This window comes from Heloderma suspectum, chromosome 3 (assembly GCF_057233095.1).
Source record: "Heloderma suspectum isolate Gila_16-S chromosome 3, 16-S_ref, whole genome shotgun sequence".
Taxonomy (NCBI): domain Eukaryota; kingdom Metazoa; phylum Chordata; class Lepidosauria; order Squamata; family Helodermatidae; genus Heloderma; species Heloderma suspectum.
The window spans coordinates 324,096,841-324,111,352 of record NC_139460.1 but is presented as its reverse complement, the minus strand read 5'-3'; the positions used below and the strand labels follow the sequence as shown (position 1 = coordinate 324,111,352).

At 49.8% G+C, this 14,512-nt stretch overlaps 2 non-coding genes across 2 annotated transcripts; both read right to left on the bottom strand.

Annotated features, from left to right (window-relative positions):
* Window positions 1-3,086: 3,086 nt before the first annotated feature.
* Window positions 3,087-3,242, bottom strand: LOC146351746 (U1 spliceosomal RNA). Its single transcript, XR_014789774.1, has one exon. It is a non-coding gene; the product is annotated as a U1 spliceosomal RNA (small nuclear RNA).
* Window positions 3,243-6,381: 3,139 nt separating this feature from the next.
* Window positions 6,382-6,545, bottom strand: LOC146351745 (U1 spliceosomal RNA). Its single transcript, XR_014789775.1, has one exon. It is a non-coding gene; the product is annotated as a U1 spliceosomal RNA (small nuclear RNA).
* Between the last annotated feature and the right edge of the window lie 7,967 nt (window positions 6,546-14,512).

Below are 14,512 nucleotides of genomic sequence, written 5' to 3'. Positions count from 1 at the left end.
GTTAGGGTAAGGACAAAGTGAACCATGTACCAAGGGGGAAAGTACCAGAGTGTGACTGTAGCCACTTGGTAAGCTGGTGCAGACCTCGGGTGGCCATGTGTTCCCTTTTACAGAGGACCCTCCACTACTTGAGGGTGTCATCTATTGAAAGGGCTGCCCTGTCCTGTCAAATTCCAGTTTAAGATAAAGAACCATCAGAACTGGTGCCCATCAACAGTTAACAGCTAAACAGCAGACTGAGCCACCTGGTCAGTCTTCCACAATATGGTCAGATGCACTGTATTCCTATTTAAATTATAATAATTATTTCTAAATTTGCATCTGTACATATAAATTACCATATGGATATTGTATGCAAATCTGTGTCCTCTTTTCTCCTCTTCTTTAGGTGATTCGTAAGTGGCCAACCTATGCAGAACATCCTGCCAAGCAGAGAGGAGAATTTGACTACTTATTAGCATCTAAGCAGGAGTAGGGATGCTGGAGAAATTCAAGACAGACTAAAATGAGCTCAAATTTCTAAGACCTGCAGAATCCCCTGCGAGGCGACCTCAGGCTGCGCAGCGTCCGAGGATTTTCAGATGTGTTTTTTTTTACTTTCCCGAAATTTATGCATATAAATTCGTAGGAAAGCATGCATGTTTCTGCTGAGGAAAAGTTGAATGGAATGGGGGACAATACACTAAATGTTATGTACTAAAGTAAATTATGGAAATTGTTACGAAACCTCTTACATAATTATTTGTGATTTTTCCGCATGATGAAAAAAAAGAAATTGCATCCGTCTGTGAGCGGACAATGGTACAAAAGGCACCTGACAATCTGAGAAACATAGATGGAGTGGATTTTACACAGTCCATACATCCTTCCTCCAGAGAAGCAGCAAGGGCTTCTTGACACAGCTTTTTGATGGATTAGTACAAATGGGAACCTATTTGTAACTGCATGCAAAGTCAGACAAACACTTATTTGAAGTATCATTTGCAGTCTTATCAACCTGCCTGAGCCTTGTGATCAGCGTCTGATGCCCAGGTCTCTGCTCCTTCAGCAAGAGCTACTGACTGGTGGGTACCAAGGGCAGGGCCTTTCTGGTGGTGGCCCCGTCACTTTGGAGCATTCTTCCCAAGGAGATATTTCCCCCACCCCTGACTGGTTTTCAGGAGAACCCTAAAGACTTTTTAAAAAAACAGTCAGCTTTGGGATGATCCTAGGGTTCATTTTACAACTATTTTATCTGCTGTTGTTATTTTATATGCTGATACAGTTTATATTGTTATGTGATTGTTTGGGGCATTTAAGAACTTGTAATTGGCATTGGTTATTGTGAACTGCTCGGTGAGGGTGGACACCCTAAAGGGCAGGGTATTAAAACTATTCAATACCCTGCCATCTGTCGGGGATGCTCTGACTTGGATCCCTGCATTGAGCAGGGGGTTGGACTTGATGGTCTTGTAGGCCCCTTCCAACCCTGCTATTCTACGATTCTGTGATTCTATGATTCTGTTTTATAAACAAACAAATATCCTGCTTAGTGCAGAGAACTGCTTCCTGAATTTCCCGTCCGGTATAGATATGTAGTAAAATACTCCTCCCGTCAACCACGTACGAAGGGGCCAGAGTGTACTGAGAGCGCTGGGCCATCCAGCCCAGCTTCGTCTTGTCTCAGCAGCAGCAGCGCTCCGGGGAGTTAGATATGCCTTTCCCACCCAAGCTGTCCTTTCTGAGGTGCGTAGGCACACGCAGCAGCAGATCGTGGCGGGTAGAGAAGGCGTTACACCAGGTGCAGGCAGACGTCAGGCTTGTGGGGTCGACTTACTTTTTCTACTGGGAATTAAGGAACAGAGCACCTCTGAGCATATGCTCAGTCCGGGAATTCGTTTTCAGAAGCAGAACTGAGCTCACAGCCGTGTTGCACAAAAATCTCCTCCTGGTTTCTCCACCCGCCCCCCAGCGTTCTTCCATCTCGTCAGCCTAATTTAGAAGAGGGAGGGGTTGTTGGGCATAAGAAGCCCCTGCTGATCTACTGTAAATCACCCAGATCCCGATTTACCTCCCCACCCCCACCCCTGCGGCACGATACCACTTCAGGCTACAGGTGCTCAGCACCACTTCTGTTCTGGCTGCCTCCCCGCATCATGCAGCTGATGAAGTGGACCGCAGTCCACGAAGGCTTCTGCCAAAATAGATGCGGTAGTCTTTCAACTGCCACAAGACCCTTCATCATGTTTGTGGCAGAGGACTAACACAGACCCCCCCAGCCCCCCGGAAATCCCCATGTAACAGAATTCCCTGCAGAGTAGAAGAGCAGCGTGTGAGGAAGAAAGGGCTGGCCCTGTACCTGCTGGGCTGGTTCCCCATTTGCAGGAAGCTACTGGTGCCTGGGAGCACCTTAGCGTGTGAGCTCCCACGGGCAGCCTACGGTGGCTCCATCCATTTTCCCACCTCCACGTGTTCTACCATCTTGTTCTGCTGCAAGCATAGATTCAGGGATGAAATACTGGAGACTGAGAGCAGCCACCCTCGCAAGGCCTGCTGTGTTCACACACAAAGCAATGGGGGGGGGGCTACTCCTTACATCAGGAGTGCAGAGCCACATGCCTGTGGGCCAAGTCCAGCACTCCTGCAGCTCCAGTCTGACCCTATGGGGTTTCCCAATCGTTCGGTAGTTTCCCGGCTTTGGGGCAGTTTTCCCCCATTTCTCAAAGGCTGAGATGCCTCTCCGTGCCCTGCTTGTGGGCTTCCTGGAGGTGCCTGGTTGGCCATTCTGGATGTGGGTAAGCAGAACGTGGAAAGATAGGGGCTCTTGGGCTGAACCTGCGTGGCTCTTATGTTCTTAAAAAAACACACACACCCATGAAACCAGTTCACAGCACCCTGATGAAATTCCAATTTTAAGGGATCTTTATAGGCAGCCCTGATAGCTAAGCTGGTTTGAAGCTGGTGTAAATTTACACAAGTAAACCCTACAACCCTCTTCCTCAATCTGGTGCCCTCCAGATGTTGTTAACTGACCTACTGCTGGGTGTTATGCTTCTTTACATTTAGATAAGTTTTAAATGGGCTGTAATTGAGTTAGGGCACAATCCTATGCATGCAATCCTATGCACACTACCACAAATTATGCAGTCGAGTTTCCTGCATTTAGGAAATCGCAGGGGTCAGCACACCCGGAGTGCAATGGATGAGCCTCACCTGGGGAAAAAAGTCCTACAATTCCTAGCATTCCCCAGCCGGCACAGCGCAGCATAAACCTCCATAGGATTGCACACTTAGTGCTCTACTATATGTATTATAATCACGGCAATTGTAGCTGTTTGCTTCGCAAACCACTGTGAGCACAGTGCACTGTGGAAAATGTGTCATACAAATGAATTGTCTGTGTTTGACTACCACTGCCATAATCCACAGCCAGCATGGCTGTGGATGATGGGAGCTGTAGTCAAAATGCCTCTGAGGGAATGCCAGGTGGGGGTTGTTGTTGTTGTTCAGTCGTTCAGTCGTGTCCGACTCTTCGTGACCCCATGGACCATAGCACGCCAGGCCTTCCTGTCCTGCGCTCTCTCCCGGAGCGTGCTCAAGTTCATATTCGTACAGGTTTCTCAGGAGATGGGTAAGGTGGTCTGGTACTCCCATCACTTTCAGAATTTGCCACAGTTTGTTGTGATCCACACAATCAAAGGCTTTAGCGTAGTCAATGAAGCAGAAATAGACGTTTTTCTGGAATTCTCTTGCTTTCTCCATGATGCAGCGAATGTTGGCGATTTGATCTCTAGTTCCTCCGCCTCTTCGAAACCCAGCTTGTACTTCCGGTAGTTCTCGGTTCGCATACTGCTGAAGCCTAGCTTGTAGGATTTTGAGCATCACCTTGCTGGCATGTGAAATGAGCGCAATTGTGCGGTAGTTTGAACACTCTTTGGCGTTGCCCTTCTTTGGAATTGGAATGTAAACTGACCTTTTCCAGTCTTGTGGCCACTGTTGAGTGTTCCAGATTTGTTGGCATATTGAATGCAGCACTTTAACAGCATCATCTTTTAGGATTTTAAATAGCTCGGCTGGAATACTGTCATCTCCGCTAGCTTTGTTGTTACTAATGCTTCCTAAGGCCCACTTGACTTCACTCTCGAGGATGTCCGGCTCAAGTTCAGTGACCGCACTATCATGGCTATCAGGGACATTCAGATCTTTCCTGTATAGTTCTTCTGTGTATTCTTGCCACCTCTTCTTAATCTCATCTGCTTCTGTTAGGTCCCTGCCTTCTTTGTCCTTTATCATGCCCGTCTTTGCACAAAACGTTCCCTTGAGATCTCCAATTTTCTTGAAGAGATCTCTAGTCTTTCCCATTCTGTTGTTTTCCTCGATTTCTTTTCATTGTTCATTTAAGAAGGCCTTCTTGTCTCTCCTTGCTATTCTCTGGAACTCTGCATTCAGTTGGGTATATCTTCCCCTTTCTCCCTTGCTTTTCGCTTCCCTTCTTTCGTGAGCTACTTGTAAAGCCTCATCAGACAGCCACTTGGCTTTCTTGCATTTCTTTTTCTTTGGGATGGATTTTGTTGCTGCCTCCTGAACAATGTTACGGACCTCCGTCCATAGTTCCTCAGGCACTCTGTCTATCAGGTCTAATCCCTGAAATCTATTCCTCACCTCCAATGTATATTCAGAAGGGATATGACTGAGGTCATACCTGAACGGTTTAGTGGTTTTCCCGACGTTCTTCAATTTAAGCCGAAATTTTGCAAGAAGCAGCTCATGATCTGAGCCACAGTCAGCTCCAGGTCTTGTTTTTACTGACTGTATGGAGCTTCTCCATCTTTGGCTGCAAAGGACATAATCAATCTGATTTCGATATTGACCATCTGGTGACGTCCATGTGTAGAGTCGCCTCTTGTGCTGTTGGAAAAGAGTGTTTGCTATGAACAGCATGTTCTCTTGGCAAAACTCTATTAGCTTTTGTCCTGCTTCATTTTGTACACCAAGGCCATGCCTGCCTGTTATCCCGGTGATTTCTTGACTTCCTACTTTAGCATTCCAATCCCCTATGATGAAGAGGACATCTTTTTTTGGTGCTAGTTCTAGAAGGTGTTGTAGGTCTTCATAGAACCGATCAACCTCAGCTTCTTCGGCCTCAGTGGTTGGGGCATAGACTTGAATTACTGTGATGTTGAATGGTTTGCCTTGGATTCGTACTGAGATCATTCTATCATTTTTAAGATTGTACCCCAGTACTACTTTTCCCACCCTTTTGTTGACTATGAGTGCTACTCCATTTCTTCTAATGGATTCTTGCCCACAATAGTAGATATGATGGTCACCTGAATTAAATTCGCCCATGCCTGTCCATTTTAGTTCACTGATTCCCAAGATGTCGATGTTCAATCTTGCCATCTCATGTTTGACCACCTCCAGCTTACCTTGATTCATTGATCTGACATTCCAGGTTCCTAAACAATATTGTTCTTTACAGCATTGGATTTTCTTTTCACCGCCAGACACATCCACAGCTGAGTGTCCTTTCGGGTTTGGCCCCGCCGCTTCACTCTTTCTGGCGCTACTTGGAAATACCCTCTGCTCTTCCCCAGTAGCATATTGGACACCTTCCGACCTGAGGGGCTCATCTTCCGGCGTCATCTCTTTTAGCCTTGTGATACGTTCCATGGGGTTTTCTTGGCAAGAATACTGGAGTGGGTTGCCATTTCCTTCTCCAGTGGACCACATTTTGTCAGAACCCTCTGCCATGACCTGTCCGTCTTGGGTGGCCCTGCACGGCATAGCTTATAGCTAAGCTGGTTTGAAGCTGGTGTAAATTTACACAAGTAAACCCTACAACCCTCTTCCTCAACCTGGTGCCCTCCAGATGTTGTTAACTGACCTACTGCTGGGTGTTATGCTTCTTTACATTTAGATAAGTTTTAAATGGGCTGTAATTGAGTTAGGGCACAATCCTATGCATGCAATCCTATGCACACTACCACAAATTATGCAGTCGAGTTTCCTGCATTTAGGAAATCGCAGGGGTCAGCACACCTGGAGTGCAATGGATGAGCCTCACCCTGGGGAAAAAAGTCCTACAATTCCTAGCATTCCCCAGCCGGCACAGCGCAGCATAAACCTCCATAGGATTGCACACTTAGTGCTCTACTATATGTATTATAATCACGGCAATTGTAGCTGTTTGCTTCGCAAACCACTGTGAGCACAGTGCACTGTGGAAAATGTGTCATACAAATGAATTGTCTGTGTTTGACTACCACTGCCATAATCCACAGCCAGCATGGCTGTGGATGATGGGAGCTGTAGTCAAAATGCCTCTGAGGGAATGCCAGGTGGGGGGCTGCAGCCCTATGATGCTGTTCAACAGATAGTGTCTTTCTTTTGTTTTCTTTTCAGGGGAAAGCATGACCACAGTCCCCAACTACCACAAATTATGCAGTCGAGTTTCCCGCATTTGGGGAAATCACAGGGGTCAGCACACCCGGAGTGCAAAGGATGAGCATCACCCTGGGAAAACCACCTTCATGATCATGGTGTCTCCCCTGCCAGGTAAGTATAGATAGTGTCGCAGGGAGAGTAATCTTGTTGTTGTTCAGTCGTTAAGTCGTGTCCGACTCTTCGTGACCCCATGGACCGTAGCACGCCAGGCCTTTCTGTCCTCCGCTCTCTCCCGGAGTGTGCTCAAGTCCATATTCATTGCATCGGTGATGCTATCTAGCCATCTCATCCTCTGCCATCCCCTTCTCCTTTTGCCTTCAATCTTTCCCAGCATCAGGGTCTTTTCCAGGGAGTTTTCTCCTCGCATTTGGTGGCTAAAATATTTGAGCTTCAGTTTCAGTATCTGTCCTTCCAATGAGCACTCAGGGTTGATTTCCTTTAGGATGGACTGATTTGACCTCCTTGCAGTCCAGGGGACTTGTAAGCGTCTTCTCCAGCACCACAGTTCGAAAGCATCAATTCTTCGGCGCTCAGCCTTCCTTATAGTCCAGCTCTCACAGCCATACGTTACTACTGGGAAAACCATAGCTCTGATGATACGAACCTTTGTCGGCAAGGTGATGTCTCTGCTTCTTACTATGCTGTCTAGGTTTGCCATAGCTTTCCTCCCAAGGAGCAAGCATCTTTTAATTTCATGGCTACAATCACCATCTGCGGTGATCTTGGAGCCCAAGAAAGTAAAATCTGTCACTGCTTCCATTTCTTCCCCTTCTGTATGCCAGGAAGTGATGGGGCCAGATGCCATGATCTTCGTTTTTTTAATGTTAAGTTTCAAACCAGCTTTTGCACTCTCTACTTTCACCCTCAACAGGTGGCTCTTTAGATCCTCTTCGCTTTCTGCCATTAGGGTGGTATTGTCTGCGTATCTAAGGTTGTTGATCATTCTCCTGGCAATCTTAATTCCGACCTGTGATTCATCCAACCTGGGAGAGTAACCTAGACGAGCTGAATTCGATGTTCAGTCCATCAGTCAACTTGCAGAGTTGTCCTTGGACTAGCCCGCCCAGCTCCCAGCCTGGGAACCCCGGAGCTGTGAAATGGGGATGAGAACTACAAGTGGTGTGGGGAGGGGGGGGGAGGGAGGGAGGGAGAGGGTTGCTGTGAGGAATAAGGAGATTAAACCTCGATGCACACTCCATGGGTCATCACATTTAAACTGGGCCATTAGGTCTTGGCTGTGATTCTCAGTACTCTGCTTTAAAGCAAAGGGTTGTTTCTCTTCACTGCTAAAATCAGCATAGATTCATAGGTCATTGTGGTTTAAAAAAAAAATCAGCATTCTTAGGAGAGTTCACTCACAGCTCCTGCTTGACGAAACACAGAGTTACAAGTGGAATGTGAGATAAGCACACAGTCCCTGAACATGCTTTTGGGGAAGTAAATTTAACTATGCATAAGGGGACTGATCACCAAATAAATATGCTGAGGGCACAATCCTATGCATGTTTAGACAGAAAAAAGTCCTACAAATAAGAAAATGTTCAGTCAGGAAAAAGTCCTATAAAAATGCTGGGAGTGCAATCCTATGCATGTTTAGACAGAAAAAGTCCTACAAAAGAGTCCTATAAGTACGCTGAGGGTACAATCCTAAGCATGTTTAGACAGCTCTGCTGGCTGGGGAATGCTGGGAGTTGTAGGACTTTTCTCTGTCTAAACATGCATAGGCTTGCACCCTTAGGATTGCAGTCAAACAGGGATTCTTCTAGACTGTGGTTTAAAGGGGGTGGGGAATAGAGGTGGACCCGCTGTGGACATCCACCCTTTGGAGTCTGCTCATTGGTTCTCCACCTGCCCTTCCTTCCCTGGCTGTGCTCAGTTTGAGAGACGCACGATGGCGGGCGTTTGACAAAAAAAAAAATGCCCGCCATTTGCATGTTTGACAAAAAAAAAAATGCCTCAAAAATGCACCCCTCACTCCCCTTTTCTTCATGCTCAACAATCCCAGCTGCTGAAACCTTCCCTCATAGGGGAGTTGCTCCAGCCCCTGGATCATTTTTGTTGCCCTTTTCTGCCCTTTTTCCAGCTCTACAATATCTCCCCCCCCTCAGTCCTCCTGATTCTGAATAAAGGACTAAGTTAAACAGAAACATAGGAAGCTGCCTCATACCAAGTCAGTCCACTGGTCCATCTAACTCAATATTGTCTCCTCTACTGACTGGCAGAAGCTCTACAAGGTTTCAGGCAGGATTCTTTCCCAGCTCTGCCTGGAGATGCCAGGGATTGAACCTGAACCTTCCGCATGCAAAGCAGGGGCTCTACCACTGAGAGACTGCTTTTATAATATCCACACTTTGGGCTTTTCTACATAAGGCATTTATTGTGTGCTCGTCACGCTCTACTCATGGTTGTTCACGGGTTCTTTAGACGACATTGGGACCCTCCAGTTTCACTTCTGTGTCTAACCAGCACCTTTGGCAAGTTTTTTTAGATCAGGGAAAATGCGGCATTTAACTGTGAAACCAAAAGTGCAATTTCCTCTTGTGTATTTGCACTATTCCACTACACCACAGTGCCACCTAGAGGTTATGTAGCAGAAAAGCAGGAAAGGAAATGCTCCTCATGTCAAGCTTGGTTCTCAGTTCTTTGATGAAACTGAAAGTAGATACAACAGGTTAACAGCGGATTAACAGCCTTGTGTAGAAAAGCTATTTGTGTGTTTGCTGCTGGAAACTCTCATGTAGAAATGGATATTTCCTGAAGATATTGTAATATGAGGATGCTCGTGCTTTCACACACACACACACACACACACACATGCTACACATTCTACAAGTGAAAGGTGATGCTCCATGGGAAGGAGGGAAGGAGGGTTAATCTGAAGTTCCAGTCAGAGACACCTACATGACATGAAAACTTAAGCATTCTTGACCAATCCTTTAGGGTGTCATTTCCCAATACGAACTGCCTGGAAGTGGGGAAGAAAGGCTGCATGTGTCATTGCCATGCTAACCATTAGATGGCACTCTTCGTCCACACATAGCGAGCTGACAGGGGCGGTCTTTGGCAGTGGAAGGGTAGCTGGGGTGCCAAAGGAACTTGCCCTCGGCCAGCACTGCTGATGCTCACCAGATGGTGCGCAGTGCCAAGGAGGCGCTCTCCAAGAACGGGAGAGACTGCGCCCAGGGAGACTGCGCCACCACCTGTGGGACTCGCACTGCAGCAAAAGAAGGAGCAATGGATGGAGGTGGGATGTAACAGAAGCCAAAGGCAAAAGCCTGGAATTGACCAGCTTGTTCTACTGGATAAAAAGCTGGACATGATCTGGAAGAGCTGCATTCAAAGGTGCTCCGGATGCGTTGCTTGCAATTTAGTTTGCGTTACAGACCTATGTGAGAACCTTCTGTGAATCCCTTTAGAGGAGGAGAGGGACACCGTGACCTAAACGCTCCTGTGCTTGGGTGGTACCGCGCGAGAGGGCTCTGACTCAAAAGCACGGGTAAAATTCTATTAAACAAATAAAGCCGTACTTTAAAAGATAAATCCGTTTCCAATTGGCACAGTCACTGAGGGGCTGTTTTATTACTAATGGTGTTACAGGCACTGTCCAATAGATGCTTCCACAATCACACAGTACATTTCTGGGAGAGAAAAACACATTTTCCCAAGCAACAAAATACTGGGACAATTAAATGTCCTACCAACATAAGTGTTTCTTTGAGAGATGACATCTGGATCCCCCATAACAAACATCGCTTTTTTAATTAACAGGATGCATCCAACAGACTTACCAACTTTTTGTTTACAAAACTCCTGACACTCTAGGCTTGACGCCTCTGAGCATATATAGACTGCCTCTCTCCCAAGGGAAGCAAAGGGGTTTCTTTTACAAAAGGATCCACAAACACAGTACTTCCAAACATTTTTTTTAAATTACATTTCTATACTGCCCAATAGCCAAAGCTCTCTGCCAGAGCATCCTTCCTCCATGAAGAGAATTAGCTTCTGCGTTTATTTTAATGGAGGCAGGGAAACTGAGCATGTACAGAGTGACCATGCCCTCTGGTGGAAAGGAGGTTATGAAAAAGGAAATAAAACAAAGATTGTGTTGGAGACCCAAGTTCAAATCTGCACTTAGCCATGAAGCTCACTGGGTGACCTTGCGCCGGGCAGAATATCTCAGCCTGACCCACCTTGCAGGGTTGCTGTGAGGATAAAATAGCGGGGGGGGGGGCGAGGAGAAAACCATGAATGCCACATTCAACTCCTTGGAGGAATGGCGGACTATGAATGTAATAAATTTAAAAATGAGCTTCATTTTGCTCTGCCGTTACTTCCCTTCTGGCATCTGGGCGAGAGAAGGAACATTCCGCCTGGTTGGCAGCCCGGGAAAACAATAATTTGTGAAGACCCACATTGAGATCATATATGGAGGTAGGGTGTGCGTGTAAGGGGCGGGGGGGGGGAGGGACAAGGCGCCTCAAAGATGCAAAAGGAAGAGAGTGGGGTGAGAGGCAGGGGGCCATCTCTAAAAGGAGCAACTTGTGGTGGGCCTAGATTTATGGGTGGGGGTGGGCAAGCAGACAACAAAGACCGCTGGCCCCTAGTAAATGGCTTTGCCTCCCCTGACGCCGTCTCCCAGCTTTGCGGTGCATTTGCAGCCTTTGAATCTTGTGTGAAGGCCGAGGTGGTAAAATGTCACCAGCTGGGCCATAAAACGCCCCACAAAAACAGCTTTTGTTTCTGGCCAAGGGGGCAGCATAAAGGCGGCACTGAGCCACTAAGGGGAGCTCAGCACCAGGCCGGATTCCACTGCGGGCTTTGTTCCCCTCATCCTCCCCACCCCCGTTCCTGCCTCCCCTTGCCCCAACTTCATGCCCAGGGGCCTTGCTGGCTGGGGACAGGGCTTGTTCTCCATGGAGGCCGGGGTGGAACTGGAAGCTGGCACATTGCTACAGACTGATGGCCAGCCAAGCCTTTAAACTCTTCCTGGGCATTGGGGAAGCCCTCTTCACTTGGCTGGGGGTTCCACAGGGTTCTTAGCTGCAAACTCCAATGTGAATGCCAGGCTGAGTCCTGGATGCGATGAAGCCATGATACAGAGAAGTGCCTCTGAGCATATGCAGAGTGCTCCTTCACCACCACCGCTGAGCACCCACTGCCTGTTCCCACACATACTTGGGAATTAAGGAGAGAAGCTCAGTTCTGTGCTCAAGGGTTGCTGGGACCCTTTGCCACCAAAACTGTGGCCAGGGGGCCGGGGGGAAGACGGGTTTCTGCCGGGATCACAATTCAGAGCGCCAGATGCCAACAACTTCAACTGTGGAAAGAGCCAAACTGCCTTGTGTGAGATTGTGTGTAACTTCCCCCATTTTAAAAAAGAAAATCTGGAGTGGAGGGATGGCGGAGTGGGGAGGAGGTACCTAGCCCTCCCCCTGCCTCCTATTTTATACTCAGAAATTGTCCTCCGCACAGCCGCTTTCCCACAAGCTCACAGAACAGCAGGCAAGGGCAGGATGAAGCTAGTGAAGCACCTCTTCCCCACTTGTGTCACCTTCCGTCATAAAATAAAGTGACTTTACTTTAGGTTTTCATTCACGTTTTGGAGCCACTCCTGCGTGCCAGGTGGTCATTTCCACCTGGAAACGGCATCTTTGGCCCACACGCTTGGGGGCCACGGAGGAGGTAGGAGTGGTCCAGGAGGAAGTGCTTGTGGGACCGTGAGCTGGCAAGCCAGGAGGGAACTTGGAACCAGCTTTGGGGGGTGGGGGCTGCTTATTTATGAGCCCCTGTGTTTCTTGACTGTAGAAGGGGGCCAGTGCTGATGAAGAATTCTCTGCCATGGGTTCACTGATTTGTCCTTAGGACTGGGGGATGTTTCTCGAATGCCTTCTAAACGTTTCCTTCCTTGACCGCATCACAAATGTACATGCAGGACTTAGCCTGCCATCGCCGACTTGGGAGAAATCCTTGGATTCTATGATCTAGTTTGCACGACACAACCAGGGGTTGTTGTGTCACGTGAACCCGGCCAGCAGGGGTTGTTTCAAATTAAACAATCTTGCATAACCCACGGTCTCAAATAACCCCTGCTGCCAGCTTCACGTGACACAACAACCCCCAGCAAGCCACGGTTGGGGGTTGCATATTCATCATGGTGGCCAGCATGCACTGCAGCTCCTCAAGGGTAAATTGACCCTTGATGGGCTGTCACGGCATGTGAACTGGCCCTACATGTGAGACCTGCTCTGCATGTGCTTGAGTTCCCTGTCATGCGTTCACTAATTGACTCTTGGGACTCGGCTCAGTCCTGGCATTGCGCATCTGTCAAATGGGTCCGTTTGCTAAAATGTCTTCTAGAGCTCCTCAACCATGCTCTGTTGAAGTCTGACGTGACCTGTAGCCTGTGGCTGGGCAGCAGCTACCAACAGTAACAATCCCCCCGCCAGCAGGTTTGGGCCCCCTTTGGAGGGAGGGGCCACCCCTCTTCTGTGCCACGTTGCCATACAACCAAGAGTGAGCAAATAAAAGCTGCTTCTTGCTGCTGTCACTTGTCCACTCACTTGGGGGGCATGGCGGAGGTAGAAGTGGATCACAGGGGCATGCTGTTGAGGGCCCCAAAACCTGGAACCAGACCTGGTCCTGTGCCATCTATTTACAGTCAAACTGACCAGAGAACTTGGGCAGGCACCAGGTCTCCCATTACAACTGCATTTTGATGGGAGAAGCAGCACCCTGTGAAATTCTCCCTTTGGCGCTGCTAGGGAAGGCACAGGAACCGTGCTGAATCCAGCAGTCCCAGAGGGACGATCCATAGCAACATCTCCCTGTAACCAGGTGTGGCTGTCACCAGGCCCAGGTGTCTCCTGCACAGCCCACGGATGCCTGTCATTTAACACGCCCACGTCATTTCTCTCACCCTGCTCCCTGTCAATCGATCACCAGCATCTGCTGACGGATTGGGCGGGGGGAGGGACAAGCAAGGAAGAAAATCCATCATCTGTTCTGAAAAGAGGAAAGTGGGATTCAGAGGGACTCACTCAAAGCAACGATCAGGGCGGACGGTGAAGATGTGATTTCCCCTTGTGGGATTGCGTGGAGATGATTACGGGAACACGGGGCGCTGTCTGATGCGGAATCCGGGGGTGCTCTGGGACGTATGGGGGAGGCTTTGTGGCGGTCTCTGCGGCGTGGGGGGGAATTCGCATCGTGCACTGCAGGATTCGGCTCCAGACTTGCAGAACTGAGCCTTCCCTCCCCCACAGAGCATCACTAAGAGGCACGGTGGATAAATGCGGTGCGGGTGTTCCCAGACTGGCCCCACAGCTCTAAATATGTCACATCTGCCTTCACCCTGAACGTTGTGACCAGAGGTAGCGTAGCGTACAGAGCAGATCTCTGGGCTTGACCCAGGAAGACACGGGTGCAGCTCCCCGCTGGGCCCCGAGCCGCGGCAGCGGCCCTTCCTCTCCTTCGGCGCGGCCTACCTCGCCGGGTCGTGATGAGGACGAAACTGGGATCGCCCCTGCGGCAGCGGCCTGAGCACCTTGGCCGGCGGTGGGGCGCACCGCAAGCCGCTCGCGGCGGCTCCCCAGGCGGCGAGGGGCGCGTCGCAAGGCAGCGGAGCAAACGCGTCGCGGGCTGGTGGGCCGGAGAGTGTCCGGCCTCGGCCTCGTCCAGCGCGACTTCGAGGTCCAGCGCGAGCGCGCGCGCTCCTTCTGCCCCGCGCCCAGCCAGAGCGGGGCTCGAGTGGGAGCCCCTTGCCGGCGTCTGCGGGGACCTCGGCAAACCCGAGGGCGCCCCAGTTCGGGCGCGCGCGCCCTCGCCTTGCTGTCGTGGAGCTCTTCGCAGCGGCTTCCCCCGCCCGGAGGCCCAGCGACGGGGCCGCGCCTGCGCTGGCGCCTCCCCGCCCAGCGGGCCCGGGCCTTTGCGGGCGCTCCGCCGCCGGCCTCCGCGCGGGCCTTTTAGGGCGATCCCCTCCCGTTCCTGCTCAGGGCACCGCCCGCCCGCCTCGCCTCGCCTCGCCTCCGGCCTTCGCGGCAGCCCCCCGGGCGCACTCGGGGCCCCGAGCAGGCGCCGCGTGTGCCGC